Source organism: Aquarana catesbeiana, linkage group LG11 (assembly GCF_042186555.1).
Source record: "Aquarana catesbeiana isolate 2022-GZ linkage group LG11, ASM4218655v1, whole genome shotgun sequence".
Classification (NCBI taxonomy): domain Eukaryota; kingdom Metazoa; phylum Chordata; class Amphibia; order Anura; family Ranidae; genus Aquarana; species Aquarana catesbeiana.
Genome location: NC_133334.1, coordinates 187,069,581 through 187,085,440, shown reverse-complemented (window position 1 = coordinate 187,085,440; position 15,860 = coordinate 187,069,581). Strand labels below are relative to the sequence as shown.

Here is a 15,860-nt window from a genome sequence, read left to right as displayed (position 1 = left end):
TAGATGCAATAAACGTATAAAAAAATATATATAAAAAATATATATATATATAAAAATAATAATGCTCTTAGGTATCTAAAAAATACTTAATTACTTCTAGAACTTTAATCAGATAAAATATTAATTAAAAAAATTTTTTAATAATATATAAAAAATATATATAAAAAAATGTGAAAAAATTAATTAATTAGAACTGGGACTAGATCATCAATAATTGGTGTATATGATTTATAACACCCACTTTACATTATATGCAGAATGGAATAAGGACTAGAAATACCCAGAAAAAGATTACCCCCCTTTTTACCCCTCTTTTTCTACAGCATAATCTTTTTCTGGGTATTTCTAGTCCTTATTCCATTCTGCATATAATGTAAAGTGGGTGTTATAAATCATATACACCAATTATTGATGATCTAGTCCCAGTTCTAATTAATTAATTTTTTCACATTTTTTTATATATATTTTTTATATATTATTAAAAATTTTTTTTAATTAATATTTTATCTGATTAAAGTTCTAGAAGTAATTAAGTATTTTTTAGATACCTAAGAGCATTATTATTTTTATATATATATATTTTTTATATATATTTTTTTATACGTTTATTGCATCTAGGCTCATAGTATCAAGGTTTATTACACCATTATCTTCTGACATCCTTATTTCGATTTGGCTTATTTCCGTTTTTCTTTTCTGTATGATTCGACCAAATATCTTAGTCTACTGTGTATGACTATTTAATACAAAGACAAACAGCTAATAAGTTTGGACATTATTGTCTCCCAATTACAACAAAAGATTTCACAGACAGATATTTGGTTTATTGTAGAAGTATGTAATGTGTAATTAACTATGATGAATAGGTGGTATGCTGGTATATAGACCATATAGACCTGCGGCTCTGCTAATTTACATACACCCCCCGAGCGTTATTTACATAATTAGGGGAGGTTCGATGGAGCCGGGAGGACTATATCTGTGTGTGAAACGTGAAGCGTCGACACGTCTTTGACAACGTCTGATGATGAAATGCGTAAGGCGGAGTCACGCTCACACGTCATACCCGGAAGAGCCGGCTGGAACGCATGGTGGGACGCACGCTCGGATTCGCTTCCCGATCCCATCCTTTGCACCCAGCCGTGGTTGTAATGCTTTTTAACTTTTGAACTCTGAATAAACTGGACGTACTTCACTATGCAAGCCCCCTGTCTATTTCTTTGCGGGAGGAGGATCTAGCAGTACGGAGGTGGATAGTAGTGGAGGTACCTGGACCTGGATCAGCAGAAGGGGACCCTCACCACCAGTGTAACAGAAGGAACTTACGGAGCAGTAAAGCCTAAGAGGGACATCCATCACAGGCAGTCATCCAGAGACACCCACTCCTCTGCCCAATACCCCCTAGGGGGTGACGGATTCTGGTGAGTGGAGGAGCACGGGGGGGAGCACTTGGAGTCACCAGCTTCTACATGCACGGAAGTCACCTTTTACCACCCCTTGGGCATTTTTAAATGCATGTTAACCGATCCTGACGTTCTTAATATTCTTGTCTATAAAAATTAAGACATTCTAACCCTGCCTGGGTCCATCACAGGGACTTTTTTCATAGATGTTTATCCATATTCGTTACTTTTTATTTGAGTGTTAATGGTTTGGATTCCTATTTTTATGAATTTTTTATATATGAATTTATTATATATGAATTTTGAGACTGTATCATAGAGGTTTAATACACTTTGGTTTCACTTTATGCACAGTGCACTTTAGTCACCATATATATCAGGGATATGTGGTAACCTCACACGGATACTGATAGCCCCCAAATAGTGGGTTTTGTCACGGACCCCAACAATTTTATAGGAGACTACTTAATAATTTTCAAAAGTTTTGGTTTGATATGATTTGATATGTTGTAAATGTGAAGTTTTGCAATGGAGGTGGAGCAAGTTTAAACCAAACCCATATATTGTAATATTCACTTACGCAATACAGAGGAATTGCACATTCACTTTAAGGGATTGCACATTATATAAAACAATTTTTTTCACTAATTTTTTTTTTTTTTTTTTCCACTAATTTTATTAATTTTGGCACAAGCGTAGGGGTACATTCACCTAAGGGATACACATTTAGCCCTTTTCTTTTCTTTTTATATATTTATTTATATTTTTTTGTGATCTTTAATTAACATCTAATGTTAACAGGGCAGCGCCAATTCCCCAGATCTCTCCTTTAAATACCTTGAAGACAATATTCGCACAGGAAAAAGCCAGTCCTGTACATGTGCTTCCCTTGATAAAACACATTACTAGAAAATCTGTTGGGAAGGGAAACTTGGTAGAGGATTGTAGACCACGCATATGTATCTGCACGTGTGCACTCAGTCATTACTTTAGTCCAATGTATCCAGCCAGTCTGAGACATCCGAGGGGACCTCAAAAAATTTCACCAAACCCCGATGTTCAACACGGAGCTTACTGGGGTACAGTATACTATACGTGAAGCCCTTTTCCCGGAGCCTCTTCCGAACCTCCACTTTTGGCACAAGCGTAGGGGTACATTCACCTAAGGGATACACATTTAGCCCTTTTCTTTTCTTTTCTTTTTATATATTTATTTATATTTTTTTGTGATCTTTAATTAACATCTAATGTTAACAGGACAGCGCCAATTCCCCAGATCTCTCCTTTAAATACTTCCAATTAACTCCTATTAGGAATTAAGGGGAGGCTGCGGCCCTTCTAAAATATTTTCCTAAGCGCGGACTTCTAAACTGCTATTGTCTTCAAGGTGTTGCAGTGCATGTGCGGCTGCTTGTTGCCTCTCGGCTACAATATGCAATGAGCAGGAAGCTCTCTTTACAAAAGAGTACTCACAGAAGGCACGTAGCGATAGTACTCGCCCTATTGCCTTTTTTTGGGGGGGGGGGGTTTGTTTTTTTGTTTTTCCCTCCCTAGGGGAAACATGGAATAACTCTACAAGACACATTTCCATTTCCAGTTTTCACTGTTTTCTGGTTTTGGGGATCAAGTCTGCTGGCTACGGTGGGGTCTGTGTTTTGTTCTGTTCTCCATAACCCCATTTTTTCAAGCTGGCAAGACAGGGCATTGTTAAGAAGAGACCGTTTAGGAGTGTATGTTTCTTTCATGCTTTTTTTATGTTCTGTATGGATTTATATGCTCCACCTTTTTTGTGGTCGTCTGTTTGTGGTGTCACTCACGGTACTACAAGGTTGGTGGTCTGGGGGACACTCAGAAACAGGCCATATCACAAAGCGACGTGTATAATGTTAATGTGAATCTTCAGCATGCTGTTTGGCTCTGTGAGACTCTGGACCTCACTGGTGCTCCTATGCCCCCATCTTGTGGTAAATTTCTGAATTGCAGACATGTCCTTGAATATTAGAATCATCTCCTGGAATGTCAGGGGCTTGAATTCAAAATACAAGAGAGCGTTGGTGTTGAAATTCTTACAGGCCCAGCACCCCCACATAAAGTTATTACAGGAAACTCTTTTATTAGGTAATAAAATCCTGGCCATGAAACGTCCCTGGATGCACAGAGCCATACATGCCACTTTTTCGTCTTATGCGAGGGGTGTGTCTATTTTGTTGCACAAGTCATTACCTTGCTCTATAGAAACGGTAATTATGGATCCCGGGGGAAGGTACTTAGTGGTGATAATTGAAGTATACTCACGCAAGTTGGCCCTCGTAAATATATATATTCCCCCCCTTTTACAGGGACCGTCCTGTACGAGGTGCTGGAGAAGTTGGCGCCTCACGCTCCCTTCCAGCTATTGGTGGCTAGAGATTTCAATAATGTTCTTGACTATGCATTAGACACATCCAACCCACACAGGGCTCCAAAGCATGATTTGTCACATTGGGCGGAAGCTGCGAGTCTTACTGAGATCTGGCAGTGGAAGCATCCCACAGACAGATGCTATTCATATCTGTCCTCGGTACATGCTTCGTCCTCCAGAATAGACCTGGCGTTCGCTAATGGGACATTATTGCCTCTCGTAGCTGGGGCGTCCTATCTTTCGGGGGGGTGTTGGACCACACCCCACTTCAGATTTCCTTGCAACTAGGCTCTCAGTATTCAAGGAGAGTCTGGCGCCTGTCTCCTAGATGGGTGGGGGAACCCACAGTAGAGGAGTTGCTGAAACCACATATGAATACATTTTGGCAGATTAATGAAGGATCAGCAACGGTGCGCACCGAGTGGGAGGCCTTCAAGGCCACCACTAGGGGGGTGTACATATCAGCCATAAAAGCCCAGAGGACGGAGCAAAATGGTGTAGAAAAACAACTTCAGGATAAAGAACAAGAATGCGCTAAGGCTCATGCAGACTCACCTTCGCCTGACACGTTGGCTCAATTACAGTTCGCAAGAAGAAATGTATCCCTCCATTATCAGGATGTGACTACTTGCCAGCTGCAAAGGAGTGCGGTGCGGGTGTTTAAAAAGGGAGATAAAAATGGCAAACTCTTGGCCCTCCTGACGGCAGGGGATACATCCCCGACAGTAGTTCCCTGCATACTGTCCCCATCCGGACAGCTGCTAAAAGCCAAGGAGGATGTAGTACAGGAGTTTGTATCCTTCTATAGGTCTTTGTACTCTCCTATAGATCCTTATGACATTGGTGACCTCAGGGACACATTGGGGTCCCTGCGGCTGACCGAACTGCCCGAGGAGGCTAGTAGTTTTCTGGATGCTGCTTTCAGGGAGGAGGAGGTGGTTTAGGCAATATGATCATTCCCTAGTGGCAAGGCTCCAGGACCCGACGGTCTACCAATTGAGTGGTACCACCAGTGCTCAGACACCCTGGCGCCCAGATTACTGCAATTATACGCTGACTGTTTACAATCAGGAAGCCTCCCCCTCTCCTTCTACGAGGCTCATATTATATTATTGGCTAAGCCAGATAAGGACCCACTGCAGTGTTCATCTTATAGGCCCATCTCATTATTAAATATGGACTTCAAAATACTAACCAAACTGTTAGCTGCTAGACTTATGTTGGTCCTACAACATGTAGTTTCACCCGACCAGACAGGGTTTATGCCCAAAAAGGCCACAGATGTTAATTTGCACAGGGTTTTCACCCACACTCAGTTGGGCCAGGATACCTCTAGCGGTGGGATACTGGTCTTTCTCGATTTGGAGAAGGCCTTTGATTCCGTAGACTGGAATTACATGAGAGTGGTACTTCAGGTTTTCGGGTTTGGTCCTCAGTTCTGGAAGTGGATCGACATTTTATATCACTGCCCCACAGCAGCCATAAAGCTAAACAATATGTTATCGGAATTTTTTCCAGTGCGTAGGGGCACTCGCCAAGGATACCCGCCTCTGAGGAGGTACAGGGGATAACGGTGGGTAGCTTGACTGAAAAAACGGCACTATATGTGGAAGATATGGTTCTTTTTTTGTGAGACTCCGAGAATTCCCTGTCGGCAGCTTTAGACATTCTTAATTCATTTGCTCGTTTTTTGGGTCTGAAAGTTAACTGGGGAAAATCCCAGATTCTAGCACTCAGGACGCCATCCCCCAGATGTGAAATTCCCGTAAATTGTCCCTTGCAGAAGGTAGAGGTGATCAAATATCTGGGGTTACATATCTCCAACTCTTTATCAGATTTTATTGCTTTGAATGTCGATCCACTTTTGACTAAACTAAAATCCAGATTGCAGGCGTGGCAAAATTTACCTCTGACACTCATAGGTAGGGTGAATTTAGTAAAGATGAAATTTCTACCTCTATTTTTATATATATTTTGGAATTCTCCTGTATGGATACCGAGATTTATATTCAAAAGAATAGATCAACTTATATTGAATTTCCTGTGGCAGGGGCGACACCCCCGAATTAAACTCCGGGTTTTACAACTACCGTGGAAACAAGGGGGTCTGGCAGTCCCGGACTTTTACAGATATTTCTTAGCGGGTCAGCTAGTATTCACACACAGTTGGTTTACGCTACCTAAGGATGACACTGCTAATACACTAGAGGCGGCTGTTGGTTCTTATGAGGCGCTGACACACCTCCCGCTTCGAGGTGTCAGGGCTCCATATAGGCTCACGATATCCATGCGTGCAACCTGTAGGGCATGGGTAGCACTTTTGAGATTTCTCCTCACACACCACTTTGGAAGAATCCTAAATTAATACATTTCTGTGAGTACCCTGATCCGATCATCTGGACTAAATTTGGTATTAAGACGCTGAGGGACATAGTGGGAGGTGGGAAACTTTTGCAATTTGACGCCCTGAAAACTAAATTTGATCTTCCAAACACTCACTTGTTTCGTTATCTTCAGCTCAGGCATGCATACAATGCCCAGTTTGGAGATATTGGTGTTACCCTGAAAATGAGTGATTTGGAGTCTCTGTTGAGAGAGGACACTTTAGACAAGGCCCTGTCTACAATTTACAAAAAATGTTCAGTGGGGGAGGAGATATCCTTGCAAAGTGTAGGGCAGCGTGGGAGGAGGTGTTCCCCCAGATGGATGGGGATGACTGGGACGATATATGGGACATTAATTTTGCTAGATTGGTCTCCGCCAGGGACCAACTCATCCAATTTAAATTCCTACATCATATTTATCTTACTCCAGCTAGATTGGCTAAGATGTTCCCTACCCAGTCGCCCGGTTGCTGGTGGTGCAGTTCCCTCACTGCTGATTTGATGCATATCTTTTGGAATTGTTCGAGCATCCAAGTTTTTTGGAAGGGGGTCACAGAATGTATAGCTGAAGTAACCGCCATTAATATGCAGCCTACGATAGAGGTGTGTCTTTTGGGTTTGGTAGACAATCTAGCCCCAAAGAGAGTAACACGTACCTTACTGACAATACTAAACTATTACGCTAGGAAAACAATAGTGTTATGGAAAAACCCCAATCCTCCATCTGTATCAGCATGGAAGGGTGTGGTAAATAGAGCTGCACCTTTTTACAAGGCTACCTATATTAGCAGGGGCATACCACAGAAATTTGACAAAGTGTGGGGCAGTTGGATGAATAGTGAAACTACGGTGGCAGATTAAGTGGCACATAATGATATGCATCTGATGTGAGATTCAACAGGTATATAACCATTTGACATATTGAAATGTATTGTTAATTGTTATTAGGGGAAGGGGGCCTTACTATCATTGTTCCGATCCGGTCATTGAGTGAAGGTCTGGAAGGAGGAGGAGAGATTCAATGCTGAAGGATGTTAATAGTTCTTCCGTTTTTTTGTGTTTTTTGTGTGTGGCCCATTGGGTCTTGTGTTTAATTGTAAGTGTTATGTTATAAAAGCAATAAATAAAACTTTAAAAAAAAAAAACCCAGTGTGTGTAATGTCTGGCTCTTGACACGGGCCTTGTGTATCGCTATCAATGTTGCATTCCGCCCATAAGTCCTCTAGGATCTGTAGAATTTCATTTTGGGACTGAAAAATTGCATCATCATCAGTAACCATTGGTGTAGGATTTACACTCTTATGCCCCGTACACACGGTCAGATTTTCCGACGGAAAATGTGTGATAGGACCTTGTTGTCGGAAATTCGTGTGTGGGCTCCATCACACATTTTCCATCGGAATTTCCGACACACAAAGTTCGAGAGCTTGCTATAAAATTTTCCGACAACAAAATCCGTTGTCGGAAATTCTGATCGTGTGTACACAAATCCGACGCACAAAGTGCCATGCATGCTCAGAATAAATTAAGAGACTAAAGCTATTGGCTAGTGCCCTGTTTATAGTCCCAACGTACATTTTTTTACGTCACCGCGTTCAGAACGATCAGATTTTGTTGGAAGCACTAGGCCTGGCATAGTGTCTTTTTAAGGTGAGTAAACAAATAAATTTGTTTAGATCTTTAAAAAGGCCAAATTTATTTGGACCTGTGGAGGGGGAAAAACTCAGGTCTTTCTTCAATAGTCGATTCTGCTGTTAAGTTGTGCGTGGATAGATTAAATATTTTGATAGTACTGTCATCTATATGATGTCTATCCTCTCCTTTTTGTTCAGCCTTAGACTGTCGTTGCCCTCTTCTACCTTGTCTAATTTTCGTTTCTCTTTGAGCTGCATCACTCCCTTTGGAGATTGGGATAAAAAAAGCGTCATCCAAAACTGATTGTCCCCACCTACTAAAGTGGTTGGGGCAACTTCTAGGCCAATCTTTAGATAAAGGACTGTATCTGTTGGATAGGGGGGCAAGGGGATCAATGAGGGATCAATGAGGATGAGGTCACTGTCTAGACATCTTGTGTCTAGACCAGTGGAGGTTGATTTTTTGGACTGACATAGGTTGCAAAACACCATCCATACCCGAAATACTGGAAGCAGATATGGAACCATTTTCGTATGTTATGGATGGAACCAAATCACAATGATAACCATGGGTCTGTTGTTGTGTTGCTTTTTCTGTTTATTGGTCTTCTTTTTATGATTATCATCTCTGGTGTTATCTCTTCTAATATTCCTACTTCCTCCTTTGCTATCATGATTATTGTGTACACGTTCCCTATTGGTGTTACCAGACCCGGGAATACAAGAACGTGTGTCCTTCTCCCATTCAGGTGGATTATTATCATCCGAAAAACACGTTACCTGATTTGTAGTCTGTTAGTCTCTTTCTAATTTCTTGGTTTTTTTTTAGAGATTATATAATCCTCATCCTTTTTGACATTCTTTTCTTGTACCTCTAACCATTTAGAAAAATAACCAGGAAGAGCTAAACTTTTCTACAGCTTGCTGCTTCTCAAGGAAATGTTGTTCTGCAAACTTGAGTTTCCATTCTCTTTGTTGTACTAGGATTTTTATCATTTGCCACTCCTTGGTGAGATCCTCGTCTAAAAAGCTGCATTGCTTCTTAATATGGAGACCCCTAGGGGTGATCCCTAATTCTAGATACTTTTGTAAGAAGGCCAAATCCCACCATTGGGAATTTTCATATTATTTAGCATCTTGAAGCTTAAGAAATGCCTTGCGCATCTGTATTTCGTAAGCCTCTGTATGCAGGGGACCGTTCGTGGGATTGGACCCATTGTGATTATTATTGTTAGAATTGGAAACACAAAGTAAATCAATCTTATTAAAGATGGTTTCTAATCTATTAGACCTATGGTGAAGGAGGACAAACAAAAAAAAAAGGGGTGGGAGGGGGAGGAAGATTGCAATTCAATAATCAAGCATCAAAAAATTATGTGATGACTTGCAACATGTCCGAACACAATGCCCATAAACCAAATGAGGAGCTAATTGTCCGTACTTCAATACAATGTGTAGATAACTGTGCAATCCAGAATAGGACAACGTGATAGTCAGTAAGCTGCTATGACCAATCCAAAACAGCATGAAAAAAACAATGTAGGTCCTTAAGCGCTAAAACTGGCATCATTATAAAACCATTGTCTTGTCTTACTGATACTTCATCAAAAGGCTAGAGCCCAGTGCAGCTGCCAACTTATGGAGAGAAGTAAATAGCAAATGGACAAACATGCAGCGCTCGATGGGTGCCAGCAATAAAAGATTGTTGTAGATAATGTAAACAATCAAGTTCATTTATTGGATGCACATCAAAATTAAAAGTCTGACATTGAAGAATAAAATCAAACAGTAAAAGTAGGATTAAACAATTTATTACCTGTTCTACGGAATTTGTTATATATGTCTTGCGTTGCTCATGTGATCTTGTATACGTACGTCGTACGATACGTACCCTGCGAAATAGAATAGGTGAGCATCGCAGACTAACTAAGAAGGGATGCATTAAACATAGTGTTCCGCGACATTTCCGCCAGGTACAAAATAAAGATTTTCGACAAATAGAAGTACTTGCCATCGAGGCCATTCCTAGAGGTACCCTAACAGAAAATGAAAGGTTCTCCCTTCTGTGCCGAAGGGAGACTTTTTGGATATACCGTATTTATCGGCGTATAACACGTACCGGCGTATAACACGCACCTAAATTTAGGTGGGAATTTTAAGGAAAAAAAACTTTTAGGAGGGAAGTTGAAGGGAAAAAAACTTACATTTAAATGCCCATCATTGCAGCCTTCTCAGTGCAGCCTTGCCCCAGTCCAGCCTTGCCCAGTGCAGCCTTGTCAGTGCAGCCTTGTCAGTGCAGCCTTGTCAGTGCAGCCTTGCCAGTGCAGCCATGTCAGTGCAGCCTTGCCAGTGCAGCCATGTCAGTGCAGCCTTGCCAGTGCAGCCATGTCAGTGCAGCCTTGCCAGTGCAGCCATGTCAGTGCAGCCTTCCCCAGTGTCCAGTCCAGCCTTGCTAGTGCAGCCATGTCAGTGCAGCCATGTCAGTGCAGCCATGTCAGTGCAGCCTTCCCCAGTGTCCAGTCCAGCCTTGCCCCAGTCCAGCCTTGCCCCAGTGCAGTCTTGCTGAAGCCTGTGAGCTTCAAAATCGCCGACCGCGATTTGAAAATGGCGCCGCCGGCGCCGAAATACACAGAGCCGGTCCTCGGCTCTTCTCGGCGGCTCTCGTTTACTTTCGGTTCCACTCGGACGGTGAGCGGAGCTATCCGAAACTAGCCGAGTATACTCGGCTAGGTTAGGGCGGCGCTCGAGTGAAACCGAAAGCCGCCGAGAAGAGCCGAGGACCGGCACTGTGTATTTCGGCGCCGGCGGCGCCATTTTCAAATCGCGGTCAGCGATTTTTTAATTCTGACAGGTCAGGATCGCAGGGGATCGGCGTATAAACACGCACCCGCGATTTTCCCCTGATTTTAAGGGGAAAAAAGTGCGTGTTATACGCCGATAAATACGGTATTTATTGGGTTCCCTCTCGCCTAAGGGACTCAATGAAGAAATTGATGTCCTCAGCGTGATTCAATAATGATTAAGTCCAGGCTGTTAGTCCAATATCTCTGTGTCTTTTACTGATTTAAAAAAAAAATATGTATAAAAAAAAAAATTCAAAAAATTCCTCTAGTCCGTTTCTCCATACCCAAACTTATTTCCTTCCTGTATCATGTTTTAGTCATTAATTAATTATTTATTCTCTTTAATAACAATATTTTTTTAGTATTTTTTATAATAATAATATATACATATTTATATTTGTATTTTTGTCCATTTTAAATATTGATTTCAAATACCATTTTATGTATTTAATTATTTATCATTATTTTTCTTTTTTTCCCTTTTTCTCATTTGTTTATCATCATTTTTCCTTATACTTGAATCACAATTTTTCTTGATTGCAATATATTCTTTGTATCTATAATTTTGGGTCCATGCAACAATTGTACATTTGTATTACTTGTTTTTTGCATACAAGGGGTTAACATCACAAGAGCTGACACTCCCCTCCCATTTACATGCCTATTTATCTTGCTTTGCCGTCAGCGCCCATGACTTTGACAAAGCACAGGCGCGTGAAACATGTTAGTCATGGTCGCCACGGCAACATAACGGAGCTTGCGATCTGCCCAGCATTGGTCTCCGTACAGCATTGGCTTCTCCTCATTTCTGGCATTCATCGGCTCTGATCGGCTCAGATCAGGTCCTTCTGGTCCTTGGATTCAGGTGCATAAGCCAGAGCACCGCTCAGGAAGCCAGGTCCCAGCGTGATTGGCCAGCCAGCAGGACCAGTGGAATCTTCGGACACGATTTACATTACATCTCTCGTCACAGTAAGTTTGGCATTCCTCGTCCCAGCCTCTGTTGCACTTCAGTGAGCTGTAACCCTCCCATTCCATTATTTATGTACATTACAGGCACAGAGTCTGCTGTGGAGGCTTGACACACACAGCACACTTGCTGACATTAACCCTTTGCTTCCTGGAGTCACGGCGGATCACTGGCACTACTATTTCGGAGTACTTCAATTCTGACAGTGTTTTTGTTTTTAACTAAGGTTGATTTTACTGTTTGATTTTAATCTTCAATGTCAGACTTTTAATTTTTAAGTGCATCCAATAAATGAACTTGATTGTTTACATTATCTACAACAATTATTATTACTGGCACCCATCGAGTGCTGCATGTTTGCTCATGAGTCTCAGGGACAGGCTGTAGAAGTCTCCCGTCGAGCCTCAATGGCAAGTGGAGCGTCACGCAGCTGCAGCGGAATCGAGTGCTTCGATACAAAGGCAGCATCAATGAACAGGCCTGCAGCCCCAGAGTCAATTAGAGCTCGACGGATGACTCAGCCCATGACAGGGTAACCAGGGGCTTATCTTTCTGGGAAACTGGAGACGAAACAACGCCAACTAAAGTCTGTCTGTGACAGGACCTCAAGGTTCGGGCGTTCCCTGGACGGGTAGGACAAGACTTCAAAAAGTGACCAGCCTGGCCACAATAAAGGCACAATCTCTCCCTCCTCCTAAGGGCTCTCTCATTCGCAGAGAGACGCGTGAAGCCCAAGTGCATGGGTTCATCTTCACAGACCGACTCGGTACCAGGAGGCATGGGAGGTGAGGGAGGCACGGGTGGGACTGCAAAGCTCGGAGACAAATGTACAGGAGGCTTGCGCCAGCGCTCCTTAAAAGAGAGTCTTTCTCTAAATCTGAAGTCCATGAGGATGGCAAATGTGATCAACCTCTCCAACTCAGTGGGTATATCTCGGGCTGCTATCTCATCCTTGATGTTATCCGAGAGACCATGAGAGAAGGCAGCCACGAGGGCCTCATTGTTCCAAGCAACCTCTGCTGCCAGAGTACAGAATTCAATGGCGTAATCGGCAACAGTTCTCGTACTCTGATGGACATGAGCCTCTTGGCAGCAGAAGCAGAGCACGCGGGAACGTCAAATACCCTTTTGAAGGTAGCCACAAATTCTGGGTAACTCAGGACCACGGGTTTTTGCCTCTCCCATAGAGGGTTTGCCCAGGCCAAGGCTCTCTCAGAAAGCAAAGATATCCCAAAACCTACTTTACTTCTGTCCGTGGGAATCGCCTGGGGCAGCATCTCAAAGTATATCTCAACTTGGTTGAGAAACCCTCTGCATTGAACTGGATCGCCCCCAAATCACTGGGGAAGCGGAGCAGAACCAGACATGCCTCTTATAGAGGTAATACTCAAGGCGGGTGCCTGCACAGAGACTGGAGCAGCAGCAGGGACGGCCTGCAACACAGGTTGTACCGGAGCAGCCATAGTGAAAGATTCCAGGTGAGCCGTGCGACTCAGGAGCGTTTGTAACGCCATGGCAAACTGATCCATGCGGTGATCCTGGTCATCCAATCTGAAAAAAATATTACCAACAAGTGGACTGACTGCATCTTCTGAATTCATGGCCTTTGCCTAGTGTCAGGAACCTTGAATCAGACTGAGACAGACATACAGTTAATCACACTTGTTTAATAATAATAAAAAGGTAAACAGAGTAAGTGTAGTTAATACATAGCCAGAGTTCAGTAACTAGATCGGTTAGTCAGCCAATGTCAGAGAGACAGATGAACGTAGTAGTACAGCAAGCAGGATCAGGAGCCAGAAGGGACGTCAGCCGAGCAAATCTTCAACAGTAACGCAGGAAAAAGTCTCTGAGATGTGACCAAAGGCGAAGGCAGAGATGAAGTGAGATGGACGGCTTTAAGTAGGCAGGACTGACAAGCAGATCATCAACAGCTGAGTCACTGTGGAGAGAAAGGAGCTGGCAATTAGCCGACAGCTGAGCGGCCAGCTCAGCGGAGAAAGGGCTGAGCCCAGCCCTGACAGGAGCTGCCCCTGCAGGAGGTTTATTGATAACCTCTTCCTTATATGGACAGATACAGAGAAATCTTTACATCGGCTTGTGAGTAATGACTCAAATAACATCAAGTTAGATTATCATTTTCAGTCTGTTAATTTCCTTGATCTCACAATTTTTAGAGTAGCTGACAAACTATAAACAAACATTTGTTTAAAGGCCCCAGATAGGAACAGCAATTTGGCAATAAATAGTGGACATTACCCTAAATGGTTGTGTAATATCTCAAAAGGGCCAATTTTTGAGGATGAGGAGAAACTATACCAGAGAGGGAATTTTTGGAGCAATCCTAGATACTGAGAGGTTTCTGGAGAAAGGGGTATTCTGTCCAGAGTATTGATACAACTATAAAGGATATGTTGGCTATTCCAAGAGAAGAATGTCTGAAAGATAAGTTACCATCTGGGTATGGATGGGAAGAATGTAGTTGGACACCAGTGGAGCTTCATATCCGGCTTCCATGCCCAGTTTATTGAGGTTGAGAGCATTTTCCTGAAGTATTGGTCAATATTATTAATTTTTTAGGACAATTTGCCCACATTTCCCTTTGGACCCATCATTTCTGTAAATGAGGTCCCCAAGTTTTGGTGATAGGGTGGTTAAAAGGATATGAGATCCCCTAAGAGAAATGTGACCTTTTTGGAAAGTAAGGTCTTTTTTTTTCTCTTGCAGACATTATAGAGAATGCTTGACTGGTAAGGTAAATCAAATAAAAAGAAGTACATTTATTTCCAAAGTTACTGGGAACAAATTTAAAATTGATTGTAATGACACCCCGAGTATGAAAGGGCTTAAAGCCGTTTAGGACATTCCATTTCCGAACACAGCAGCTACCGAACACTCCGATCAGCCGAACAAGAAACCCATACGAATAACTCTCCCCCCAAGTACGAGACAAGTCTCTGTCTTGAAGGTCTAGAGTGGACAAGGAAACGTTTGTTAGGTACCGGGGCAGCTAAGACAGGGGCATTTACAAGTGCTTGCTAGAGGGCTAGAAACGCGGCTTCACAAGCTGGAGACCACAGGACCTACCTAGGTAAGTTCTTTTTCGTCAGGTCAGTCAGGGGCTTGGCGATAGCACTATAATCAGAAACAAAACGTCGGTAGTACCCTGCAGTCCCCAAGAAGGCTAATACCTGAGTCTTAGTACAGGGTGTGGGCCAGTTAGCTACTGCCTCTACCTTGGCTGGCTCTGGTCTCTGGTTCCCACATCCTACTCGGTGTCCCAGGTACTGCACCTCCGCCATACCTAGATGGCACTTGTCCAGTTTCAAGGTCAGGCCTGCGGCCCGAATCTTGTCCAGAACCACCCCTACGTGAACCAGGTGCTCCTCCCAAGACCCACTGTAGATCGCAATGTCATCCAGGTATGCACATGCAAAATCCTGAAAGCCATCGAGGAGCCTATCCACCATACGTTGGAAGGTAGCCGGGGCATTTTTCATCCCGAATGGCATGACCTTAGACTGGTACAGGCCAAACGGGTTAACAAATGCCAACTTGGGGATAGCATGCTCGGCCAGGGGAATCTGCCAAAAGCCCTTACACAGGTCTATTGTAGTTAAATAACGTCCCCTGGCTATACGATCTAGCAGTTCGTCTACCCTGGGCATCAAGTAGGCGTCAGTGGTGGTCTTCTCATTGAGTCGCCTGTAGTCCATGCAGAACCGTGTAGTTCCATCTTTCTTAGGCACCAGGACTACAAACGAGGCCCAAGGGCTGTCAGAGGGCTCAATGACTCCTAACTGAATCATCTCCTGTATCTCCTTCCACATTCCTTCTCTGCTTCAGGGATACGGTAGGGGTCGTGTAGTCTGGTTTTTGGGATAAAGTCACCTGTTTCTCCCACAGAAGGCGCTTAGCCTATTTGTTCTTTTTGGGGCTTAACCGGTCCCCTAGCTGTATGAGGCTAATGAGGTCAGTGTGGGGGTCTCTCTAGTAAGTCAGGGAGGGGTAAACTTTCAGAGTCGTCAGCAGCAGGGGCACATACTGCAGCAGCATCCTCCTGCCGTTCCTGATACTCCATCATGTTCACATGAAAGGTTCCTTGGATTCTTCCATCTGCACAGCTGGCAATAACATAGGTAGTATTACATACCTGGGCTACTACTTTATACGGGCCCTGCCAAGATGCCTGCATCTTATCAGTCTTCACAGGCTTGAGCACTAA

The 15,860-nt window shown here is 43.1% G+C and overlaps 1 protein-coding gene across 14 annotated transcripts in view; it reads left to right on the top strand.

The window, feature by feature from the left end:
- The window catches only part of DUS2 (dihydrouridine synthase 2), a 1,383,726-nt gene that overhangs the window by 518,698 nt on the left and 849,168 nt on the right, over window positions 1-15,860 (top strand). The window contains exon 1 of one of the 14 annotated variants that reach the window (XM_073605127.1): window positions 11,516-11,637. The exons of the other annotated variants lie outside the window; for them this stretch is intronic. The gene's annotated coding sequence lies outside the window, so the exon portion shown is untranslated. Of the gene's footprint in view, window positions 1-11,515; window positions 11,638-15,860 lie in introns of those variants that run through there. 14 annotated transcript variants of the gene reach the window in all.